The sequence below is a fragment of the Rattus norvegicus genome, chromosome 14 (genome assembly GCF_036323735.1).
Source record: "Rattus norvegicus strain BN/NHsdMcwi chromosome 14, GRCr8, whole genome shotgun sequence".
In the NCBI taxonomy this organism is placed as follows: Eukaryota; Metazoa; Chordata; class Mammalia; order Rodentia; family Muridae; genus Rattus; species Rattus norvegicus.
The window spans coordinates 40,931,518-40,943,919 of NC_086032.1; the positions used below are offsets into that span (position 1 = coordinate 40,931,518).

A 12,402-nucleotide genomic window follows, 5' to 3' on the forward strand; every position below is an offset into this window, starting at 1 on the left:
GTGGTAGAGCGCTTACCTAGGAAGCGCAAGGCCCTGGGTTCGGTCCCCAGCTCCGAAAAAAAGAACCAAAAAAAAAAAAAACCAAAAAAAAAAAAAAACAAAAAAAACCCGTTTAATGCCGTTATATACAAATTCGCTTACGCACATACATGTCTGTTATTCCCATAATGAAAATCTGGGACCCCCCCCACACATTGTTGCTTTTAAGAGTTGTTTTTTTATAAGTATGGAAGACCTGTATTTCTAAACCCAAACGATGAATTTCCAATTAAAGCTTAAAAGAATTATTCTCCTAAACCAGCGGTCAACAAAGATTTTCTGTGTTGAGGCCAGATGGGAAACAATCCCAAGCTCCTCGGGCCACAGTCTCTGTTCTGACCTCTCTGTTCTGACGTAGCATGGGAGCCGCTGTGATACACACGTGCTCATGGCTGCCTTCCAATGAACCTCCATTCATGATGCTCACATAGGAATTTCATGTGAATATCACTTGTCACGAAATACTAGTCTTTTTCCCAAACGTTTAAAAATGTAAAACCCTTTCTTAGCATGAGAGAACCACAAGACAGGCGTCGGGGTGGACTTGGTAAATCTCTATTTGTTTTTGCATGTCCTTACTGTGTGTATGCATGCTTATGCATGCAAGTGTGTCACAGTGTGCATGTGGAGGGCAGAGGCAATATTCCAAATCAGCTGTCTCCTTCCTCCATGTAGGTTCCAGGAATCAAACTCGGGGCATCAGGCGCATACAATCTGAACCATCTCACCAGCCATAGATCACTTTCCAGCATTTAGAAACTTTAGCCTCTCTCTCCTCCATGCCCATGTGTGTTGGAAACCAAGGGAGCATCAGCAGCAGGCTGAGCTACCGATGCCCTGCCTCACATACGGCACCACTGCTTGGTGATGTTAACAGGAGAAATGGTGCCACACATCCCAACAACACTAAATGTGTAACCTGGGCGTTTTGAACAACATTCTTCCTGATTTGCAAAACACATTCCAGTGACACAAAGAAATCCCAGTTTTCTGCTGTTCCCTCACAAATCCTCTGGCCTCCTTTCCTTGATAATTGCTAGGTGACAGAAGACAGACTTTGGAAAGCCTCTGGGCACAGGACCAGACCTAAGAGAGTCTGATCAGTCTACTGACACCTGCGTCCTTGCTGATCTGCAACAAAATGTTGGAATTAAAATATAACTACCATATAATATTCTTTAGTAATCCCCTAAGGGAAAAAGTGCTACATTGAGGGAGTGCTTCCAACACGTAGGTCTAGATCTGATTCTTTAGCATTAGGCCACAGAGGTATGTACCATGAGTCACCCGTGAGCTTGGCCGTGATGCATATATGACCTGCTTTAGGAAAAAGAAGGTTACGATGCAATTAGAAAACGTTCCAAGCCAAACAGCAAAAGACATTCACTGTTGGCTATTTTAAATCTGCTATCTGGAATCTACAGCTTATGCCAAGCAACTCTCTCTCTCTCTCTCTCTCTCTCTCTCTCTCTCTCTCTCTCTCTCTCTCCCTCCCTCCCTCCCTCCCTCCCTCCCCTCTCTCTCTCTCAGTGGGTCTGGGATAACCTGGCTTTGCTAGTAAAATCTCCTTCTGTGGGATTTGTCACCACCACTCAGACTGTGGGATTTGCAAGAGTCATTTATGGCAGCATGTGTGGCGTTAGATCGAGCTGATTCCTATCTAACACTATTTTTATTGCTCCAAGAAAAATTCTAACTAAATAAACCAATGTGTGAAATATAATTTCTCAGCAGTATTAGACCCACCATCAAACATCCAGCCGTCATTCATTTTCACATTACATAATTTAAGTTAATGGAACAAAAATGCTCTAACTTTTAGGTAGAGTTAGGCCTCAGAGATTTCATTACACGAAAGAAAAATAAGCTCTTCGCAAGCAATACTTTTTTTTTTAAAGAACTTCATATAAAATGGCTGCAATTAGTGAGCACTGGGGGTTCTGATTCACTACGAGTGATGCTGTGATCACTTTTTAATTGTCTCCCGTTGAATTCTCTTCCAGGGATTTTAAGGGAAAACATAGTTGCCTGTGGTGGCACACGGTGTGATCCTAGCACTTGGGAGGTACAGGTAAAATGATCTTGAGTTCAAAGCCTGCTTGGGTGACACGGCAATACCATGCCTAAATTAAAAATTTGTTTAAGTGTCTAGTTAGGGTTTCTATTGCAGTGATGGAACACCAGGGCCAGATATCAAATTTGGGTGTGGTAGGGAGTACTCAACTTACACTTCCACGGTGCATAAGGGAGTCAGAACAGGACCTAAAACAGGGCGGGATTCTGGACACAGGAGCTAATGCAGAGGCCATGGAGGGGTGGGTGCTTCTTACTGGCTGCTCACCATAGCTTGCTCAGCCTGCTTTCTTGTAGACCCCACAGCTATCAGCCCAAGGATGACACCACCTACAATGAGCTGGACACCACCCGCCATCAATCACTAATCAAGAAAATACTTTACAGCAGGATCTCAGGGGAGAATTTTCTCAAGGATTCCCTTCTTTCGTATAACTCTAGCTTGTGTGTCAAGTTGTCAGAAGACTGGCCAACACTTTAAGTAATAAAGTAAGATGTCCCTTCACAGGTGAGATGGCTCAGGAGGCAAAGGCCACCAAGCCTGACAATTTGAGTTTGATCCATGATCCCACATGGTAGAAGGAAAGAGCGAATCCCCACAAGTTTTCCTCTGACCTCTGCACATGCATCATGACACAAATGGGCCTACACACACACACACACACACACACACACACACACACACTAAATAAATGAAAATAATTTATAAATAAATAAATAGACGAATAGATAAATTTAAGAATATATTTTAAGATGTTTCTGTTCACAAAATGATAGTTATTTTATTTATTGGGAAAAACCCTTCAAATTATTTTAAAGATGTTACTCTGTGCTGGATGCTGTTGTGTGTGTTGGTTTTGTGTTGACCTGTTTAGTCGATTCTCTGTCACTATTGGAAGACTCTGAATCTAGGTGAACCTATCCAATATCACACAGCCACACCTAGAAACTCATCAATCATGCTCTCCCGCAGACTTCAGATTCTAAATCCACCCATCCACCATACAGCTGTCTGTTCAGGAGAAAACTGCTGTACAGTGAGAATAATGGACAATTACTTCCACACGTGACTGCTTTATTTATGAAATGTAAAAGTTCAAGTCCACAGACTTTTTTCAGCAAACGATTTGTTTTGTTTGGTTTCTTGATGTTGTACAGTGGACCCAAAATATTTTCCAATTTAATATACTGATTAAAATCTCCTCGGCCAGCCCAAGTGTCCCCACAGCTCATGAGTCTTTCAACATCCCTGAGAGATTTAGGCATCCCTGTAGGCTGACTGTTGCCCCAGCCTGGCTTACAGTCTAAATGTTTAGGTGATGGGGAAAATGGCATTACGTAGTTTCACTTTTTAATTAAAAATCTCAGATTTCAAGGATCGCAACTTAATTAAAATTTCTTCCTTGGCTGGTTATTCCTGCAATTAAAAATGACTTCCTCAGAAACAGATTAGCTATGGAGTGTATTTGAGTCAGCTTGGAGGATGGCTCACTTCAGTCCCATAGCCTCACGTGTGTGACTCTCAAATCTCTCTAAATGCTGTAGCCTGAAAACTGACTGGCAGAGCCATGGCACGAGAGTAAGGGACACACTCAGCTAAAGAGACCTTTACTCTTTTCCTTGAAGAGGACAGCAAACACTATGTGGCGGCCATGGTGTCAGGAGCGCAGGGGCAACATGGAGACATTGCTCATGTGTGCCATGCTGGAGGCTTTCATGCCATCCGGAAGGTCATGGGAAGCCACTGGATGGCATTCATTGGGAAATTCCATAATAAGGTTGACATTTTTATAAAGGTTATAGTATTCCTAAGTGTAGTGCTGAGAAGAATACATCAAAAGGAACTGTGTCAGAGAACGAGAGAGTGGTGATCATTTCATAAAAAAGGAAAGTGCAAGTCTTCATCTTATGTACCGTACTGCAACTGTAAGGTCTTTGTCTTGAGCTGGCAGACCATGTATAAAAATGATACCCACGGAAACAGAACTCCGTGTGTGTGTGACTAAGACACCAGAACTGTGGACACTCTCAAAGGAAGGAAAGAAATCCTAATCATCATCATGTACACATGGTGAGTGCCATCTGGGTGACGCCGGTCCTGGGGTCAGCTGCAAGTAGAGAATCATGGACATGAACTCACAGTGGACCAGGAAGCTAGCAGGAGGCTATGAAGGCCCTGGTAAATGGGAAACGTTTAAGCTCAGATCCTCTCAGAAATGCTGTTAAGTGTGAGCTTACAAGAAAACATGAAGTCACTAGAGACTTTTTAAAAGGCCAAAGTGGTTGTCAGAAACAAATGTAATGTCAGCTATCCTGCTAGCACTAAAGACTTCTGACTATGAAACTGTATAGCACAGAGTACTAAAGAGCGGACACAAAGCCCAAGCAGCTTTCGTTTCTAAAAGGATGAAAAAGAGTAAGCAAGAAGAGGAAATCCTTTCAAATTTCCAGGCAAGAACAATGAAATAGATCTGTCAAAATCATAATTATTGAAATGTAAAATATTTTTTAAATGTTAAGCAGATTAGGCCAAATGGAGAGAGAAACAGTGAACTGGAAACTAGGTTTTAAAATAAACGTTAAAATATGGCACAGAGATATGAGGCATGAGCAGGTTTCAGAGATATTGAGGATGCACAGACCACATTATTAACATGAACCTATTTTAAGTTTCAGAAAGGAAAATCATAAATAATGGAGAGGCCGTATTTAAAGACATGAAGTCTGAAGGTTCTGGGGGAAATGGTGGAGGACGTTAGCCTACATGTATAAAAAGCATGTGTATCAAACAAAGGAGCCATACAGAAAGCCATACCTGTATACCTGCTAGTTCACTATGCAGAACACCAAGGAAAGAGTTTAGAAGGAACTCAAAAGTGGCAAGAGTGGAAAAATCTGCTAGCCAACCAAAAATGACCCACTCCTTCCAACACAGAAATCCAAGGAGAGTAGTGGGGGGGCCCTCCAGGACGCTGAGGGAAAGGAACCTGCGACGTAAAGTGATGGAACCATTAGGGCTTATTACTTAAGGATACGGATAAGGACCACACCCGTCACCCACGGTGGGACAGGTGGGCTCAATTCTCTGTGTCTGTACGGAGCTGCCTGTCTGCATTGAGTCCGGGAACACAGGTACTTCGGTTTTCCAGGTGCCAAGGAGCTTTCATTGCAGGAATGCCCAAGTCTGGGGAGAAGGGCGCAACAGCGGATCGAGAAGAGCCCACGTTGGAGCCAGAGACCAAGGAGAGTGAGACGGGAGCAAATGAAAATGAGAAAGAGAGAGCTGTGTCCTGCACGGGGAGCCTCCAGGTCAGAAAGCCTCACCCAGTGGCAAATCTGCCCCTCTCAAGATACGCTCCTGCAGTGGGAATGAACTTTGAGCCTGGATTAAGAAGAAAGGTTTAGATTAGGTAAAGCAGAAAGCCCCAGATACTTTGTGCCTCCAAGAGACCAAATGTTCAGAGAACAAGCTACCTGCTGACCTCACCCCTCAGAACTGGTCAGTTTGAGCAGACCAAGAAGTATACACTGATGTAGTTCTCCTTCCCCGCCAGTGCCTACTCAAAGTCTGGCTGGAAGCGTGCGATCGATCATGGCTGAAGGTGGCTGAACTGGACTCCTCCATGCTAGTGATAGCCTAGTTAACTGAGGCAGGCTGGGGTCTGGTAAAACTAGTGACCCTTGGCTTTAGCATGAAGCCTTCCGCAGTTTTGAGTGATCTGACCTCCCATCAGCCATTTTCTATTGTGGGAACCTTGATATGTATGGGTCGTGAAGAAATTGACCTTCACAACCCCAAAAGAAATGAGGAGCGCTGGCTTCACTCCCTCGGAGCTTCCCGGCTGTGGGAATTGCTCCAGGGCTGGCGGCCTCCAGCATCTCTACCCCAAAATGTTGGTTGGTGCCTAGAGTACTTTTTGTGTTCTCTCTCTCTCTCTCTCTCTCTCTCTCTCTCTCTCCCCCCCCCCCCGCAAGTGCAGGCTGCTCTTGCAGAAGACCCTAGTCCCCATCCTGGCTCCCCTGCCCAGTGCTTCACCGCATCCTGTAACTGCAGCTCCAGGGGCTGCCCTTCCCCTGGCTTCCTGAGCACCGGCATTCATCTGTGCATGTCCACATGCACACACACACACACACACACACACACACACACCACACACACACCACACACACACACACACACCACACACACATACACACACATACCACACACACCGGACAGGTTCTTAAAAAGAAAACATCTTGCCTCTAACAATTAAAAAAACCCCTCAGTCTCCAGGAGGTCTATTGAATAATCTGACGGTGCTGGTTAATAACAGTTATGTGTGCTCGTAATTGTTTAAAGGACACATTCTGAGCATTATCACCAAAACACCAAAGACAGTAAGAAATGTTCCTGTTGGCTTGACCGAGTTTCTAATGTGTATATATTTCAAAACACCATGTCGTACACTGTCACTGAGCAAAATTTTACTTTCCAGTTAAAAAGAAATGATGGGTTATTTTTAAATGTATTCCAAACTTCCCTAAAACAGATTAAATATTTTAAACCCTGACCACATACTAGTTCATAAAATAAGCCTTAAAATATTACATATTTCTAATACTACCAAATAAATCACAGCCTACACATAAGAAAGTTTTCATAAAATTCAATGAATGTTACTTGGCTGTGGGTAATGGTTACCACGTAGAAAACTGCACTGGACCGGTGCCTTCTACCACATATATGAATCAAAAACACTAAAAAATACATAGTTGAAAAGCGGATCTGTAATTCATTTTCTCCTGCCTGAAGAAAGAGAGCAGTAAAGAAAAGAAGGCGGCCCAAGCTGGCGAGGATGCCCCAGCCCAGGCCGGCGAGCACGCTGCTGACAGGCTTGTTGGCCACAAATGCATGCGGCTTATGAATGGAATCGTCCTTGTCTACGGAATGATCTTAGCAGGATATATTTGGTCTGTTGAAATCCATCACAGTAGACAAATAAGGTTATGGACTTGGGGTGTATAGATGAAGAAACAAACATGAATCTCACACACCATGCTTCAAGTGCCTCTATCAAACTGTGGTCCACAGCACAGCAAACACGGCAAAATAGGGTCTCCACCTCAAAATTACATTATCCTTTAAGTTACTGGTAGATGTTAATACTGGGTAAGACCTGTAATTTGTGCATGTGTATGTGTGTCTGCCTGTCTGTCTGTCTGTCTGTCTGTCTCTGTGTGTGTGTGTGTGTGTGTGTGTGTGTTTCAAGCATCTGATCCCTTGTCTTTACTCAGACACTACAAGGAAAGTTAAAACAGAAAAATTTTCACAATGTAATTAGCCAATGGAGGATCCTTAACCTGCTGAATACATAATGTCCTTCGAGTTTTGGAAAATACCAAAAGAGAATTCATAATGGGACAAAAGCTATAACAAAACAAAACAAAAATTGTGCTCACTCTTAAAAGGAATTAGAAAAATTCAAATCAAAATTTGAGTGAGGATGGGGCTGGAGAGATGGCTCTCTGGTTAAGAGCACTGACTGCTCTTCCAGAAGTCCTGAGTTCAAATCCCAGCAACCACATGGTGGCTCACAACCATCTGTAATGAGATCTGATGCCCTCTTCTGTGTGTCTAAAAACAGCTACAGTGTACTTATATATAATACATAAATAAATCTTTTTTAAAAAAATTGAATGAGGGCCAGCAAGATGGCTCAGCAGGTAAAAATACTTGCCTGGCGCCATGAGCTGAATCTCTGAGACTCACACAAAGGTGGAGGAAGAGAACTGAAAAACCCCCTTAAAGACCCCCTGTCCTGTGACCTCCAACAAGGGCACTGTGACACATGCATACAACACAACACAACAACAACAATAATAACAATAATAAAGTTTTATTTACATTTATTTACTGATCCACTTATTTATAGTGTGTCTGTTCAGATCCCCAGAACCCACATAAAAGCCATGTAGGCTTGGCAGCTGCCAATCATCCCAGGGCTTAGGAGGCAGATACAGGGGCTCCCCAGAGCGGGCTGGCCGCCTGGATGAGTTGGAATCAGTGAGCTTCCGGTTCACCGAGAGTTCCTGCCTCATGAAACAGTGAAGAGCAATCTGTGAAGACTTCCCACACCAACTTTAGCCTCCACACACATGAACACCCACATGCCTCCACCCACCCATACACACACTTGCGTGCACACACATGCAGATACAGACCCAGAAACTGAAGACCATGTATTCTATTTTTCAATTTCAAGAAGTTGTAAACTAAGCAAAATTGAGTAAGATTTTATAGCTACATGCGTATTTGGTGAATACATCCTAAAAAGTGGGGAAGTCATAACACGATCCAGGACTCTAGTTATCAACATGTGCTATGTAGACTAAGAGGCCTCCAAAGATAATCATGTCCAAACCCCAGAACCTGTGCACATGTTTCTTTGCATGACAAATGGATTTGCAGATCCAATCAAGGATCTTGAGGGAAGGGTGGCTACCCTAGACTACATGGGTCAGCCCACCGCAGCCACAGGGGTCCTTATGGGAGGGGACAATGTTGTCATGGATATAGATGATGTTAGCAACAGAGGTCAGAGAAATTGGCAGTGCTCTGCTGCTGGCTTTGAAGATGGAGGAACAGTGAGCAACGGACAGATTCTGCATGAAAGAGAGGAAAAGCACAACACTGACTTCTATCCTAGAACCCCCAAAAGGAATGTGGATGGTGTCCCATTTCACACTTCTCCAGACTACAAAATAATAGAGTGTGGTGGGGGCCAATGAGTTTATCTTAATGTTTTTTAAATTTTGTTCAGTTTAGTTCAAGTTTCGACTCTTTGAGACACCATCTTGCTATGTGGCCCAGGTTGGCATTGAACTTTAAATGCTCCTGTCCTCTCTTTCTTGTACTGTTCTTTAAGCTACTGACTTCCTGGTGACATGTGACAGCAGCACCAGGAAAAGCACATGCGGTGAGGGGGAGACATAAGTGTGGGAGACTAAGGCTCCTTACAGGGGCAACTATGCTGCCTGCCATGCTCCTTCCTAAGTGGGATGGCCTTTCTTTGAATGTCAGCTTTACGGTCGTGCTTTTTAACGTACAAAAATCGTGTTTCATAAGTGGCAAGCGTACAGAAATTTTTCATATGCATGCACACAAAGGGCACATATAGAAAGGCATCGGGTTTGGAGAGAGAATAATGAGGTATGGCTTCCCCATATATCACATTTGATTGTTGTGAGGTTGTTTGTTTGTTTGTTTGTTTGTTTGTTTGTGGAGAAGGGTGTCACTGTGTAGTCCAGTCTGGACCTGAACTTTATTACTCTCATGCCTCAGCCTCCTGATACTGAGATCACAGCCACGTGCCAGTATACTTGGGTTCAGAGAGTGCAGTGGAACATTCCAGAAGAGAGATACAGCAGACAGAGAAGTCATCCGTGCAGGAAAGAAGCCCCGGGGGTGTCATCCTCTACTTGGCAACCGAGTCAGTGAGTGAGTGAGTGTGTGACACAGACACAGAGCACAGGCTCCTGACCAAGCCCTGGACTGGACTATTAATTAAAGGAGAAAACAGGCTCAGGGCACACTGCACTGACAGAAAGCTTACCCGATAAATGACTGGCCTTGGCTTTGATCCCCGGCATCACAAAATGAGCAACAACAAAAGCAGAAGAAACCTTTAAGGCAATCAGGGAGGGCACTCACTCGGTAGATATGATAGAAGGATGAGAGCCTATAATTCCAGCTCTCCAGAACCGAAGGCGGGGCTGTCACAGAAAAAGAGAAAGAAAGAAAGCATGAACCTGAGAGACTGTCAAATGTGCCATTTAACCACCCGTTGCTTTCCAGGTACACATTTTGAAGCTCATAGCAATATTAGCTTTGAGGCATTCACCACTAACCCCACGGACAAGGAATATATCAGACACATCAGAGTCTTGGACTCTTACCAACTAGCTGAAGAGGTCCAGGCTAGCCCTGTGGTCTCCTCCTGGAACCTCAGCCATCCAGCTCCAGGGAACCTTAGGTGTCGTCGCTTTCACAGCAAAGCTCGGTTTATGCACAAGCACACATTTACTCAACTGTATTTACCCCAGAGTGTATCCACACGCTAGAGATTCATGGTAAAAATTCGAATTTTTCATGATCAGGAAAAAATAAACAAACACAACTGCAGCCGCTGTCCTCCAGATGAAACACTGAATTTTGCATGCTGCTGTCAGAGACTCTTGGTGCCCACAGAAGCTGCTAGGCTGTGAACCCTCTCACGGCGATGTTCTCACACGTCCACATCTCTGACCTGCAGTGAAATAATGGAGACAGAGAATTCTGAAAATAACCACCAACTGTCCAGAAAACCGTTGTCACAAGATGATAGCGAGAACGCGGTTTACCTTTGACACCCCAGGGAGTATCCCACCCTTGGCATGTGACTGCCCACACTGCATGCTCCTTCCTCTGCTGTTCTAATACACGGTGTGCTTAGGGCAGCCCTTGTCCCTGACATCTGAGCACCCTGAAACTGCAGAGTGACACACTTGCCCACTCAAACACCATGCTCCAGTTCCAGGGCATGTAAAACAACAGTGCTGGGAAGTGATTCTCAGACAGGAGGAATGAGAGACCTGACTTCCCAGTGGATGGATGGATGGATGAATGGATAGATAGACAGATAGACAGACAGACAGATAGACAGACAGATAGAAATATTGAGATAGATATAGATGATATAGAAAGAGAGGTGAGATAGATAAATATATGATTAGATAAATATAGATGATTAGATAAACAGAGAGATGATACTGATATTGATACAGAGATATAGATGATAAAGAATTAGCAATACAGATGATATAGATAATATATGATATAGAGATATAAATATATAGAGAATTCCATACAGTGTTTCCTGATCATTAGCATCCCCAGCCCCTCCTAGGTTCACCTCTCCTCCCACCCACAAACATTTCAGTAACAAGAACCTGTGGCTATTTCTCCCTTCGCTCACTTAAGGATTTCAGTGTAAATAAATACAGAGAAACATAACTTTAAAACTCAAGTACAAAATTTAACAAACCAACTCTAAATTTTGAAGTAGCAAAGTATATTCCTGGAGGATCTCTATTTATCTGCCACCAGCACTTGAAAGTAGGAGTTGGAAGTCACATTGCCAATGTCTCTGCATGCGCTCATCTGGAAACAGCATGGCGCCATCTGTTGGTGAGTTCATGTTTACTGCTAGTCTCTTTCAAGGCTGGTGTGAGATTTTCTTTCATCCCATTGTATTAGAAACTCACTTCCTTTAGAGAGATTACTGTAGTGTGGTCATGATTAGAAGATGGTGGTGAAGGCCAATCAAGATTTGATGCAGGAAGACTGACGTTTATGCTTTATCCCCATGCTTCAGCATTTTACCGAAATCGCTTTGATTGCTTATAATTCTTTATTTTAGAGATCTGTGTACTTCCTGTTACTTATTTCAATAAACATATTTGTAAATCTAGTCACAAAGATACTGCTGGCTAAAACAAACACAAGAACTACTTTAGACTCATTAGATATCAGCAAGATGATTTATTTAGGTCAAAAGTTCAATAAAGAACAAAAAATAGAAACAAAATACTTTTCCCGTTGAATTAAAACAAATCCTTCCTGTGCGCCCCATTCCCTAACAGCTCCACTCTGCTCCTGTCCAAGGCAATGTTTCTTGTCTATAATTGGTGTTCTAAACCTTACTTGAATTCCTTTCTGTGTCTCTGACTCCAGCCCAAATACACACTAAAACCAACAAGCCACCCATAGCCTCCAGAGTATTAAATCTACCATTTCCTGTCACTAGGACCCTCCCCCTTCCCTTCTGCAGGCCAACTCCCTCTGGCTGAGGGAGGTGTTTTGTTTTTGTTTTGTTTTGTTTTTGACATGATTGCCACTTCACTCTCCTGGTTGCCTCCCCACAAAGCCATCGATTTGGATGCATTGCAGCGCCATCCCTACTGCCGAGTCCTCGCTGAACACACCTTCGGTATGCCCTTTCCTACATACATGCTCCCCTAGTTAACCAAGGGCTTTCCCCAGGCAGTGTCTGGGAGTCTGCTTTATGCTTGGCTCATCTGGCTTCTGCTCTAGGGAGTAATGTAAGGTTTATTCACTCAGCGTGCCCTCTCCTGCACAGAAACCAAGACCTAGCATGTGAAATCACACATGAATTATTGAATTAATAATTATCCATCAATAATTATTAACGAGTGTCTGAGCATGTGTGTGCACGAGTGTCTGAGCATGTGTGTGTGTGTGCACACAAG

General features: G+C 43.6%; 1 long non-coding RNA gene across 1 annotated transcript; it reads right to left on the reverse strand.

The window, feature by feature from the left end:
• Positions 1-9,397: 9,397 nt before the first annotated feature.
• LOC134481745 (uncharacterized) lies at positions 9,398-10,400 on the reverse strand. The gene is made up of 2 exons (XR_010057510.1): positions 10,051-10,400; positions 9,398-9,867 (listed from the first exon to the last, which is right to left on the reverse strand). It is a non-coding gene; the product is annotated as an uncharacterized LOC134481745 (long non-coding RNA).
• Positions 10,401-12,402: the final 2,002 nt, after the last annotated feature.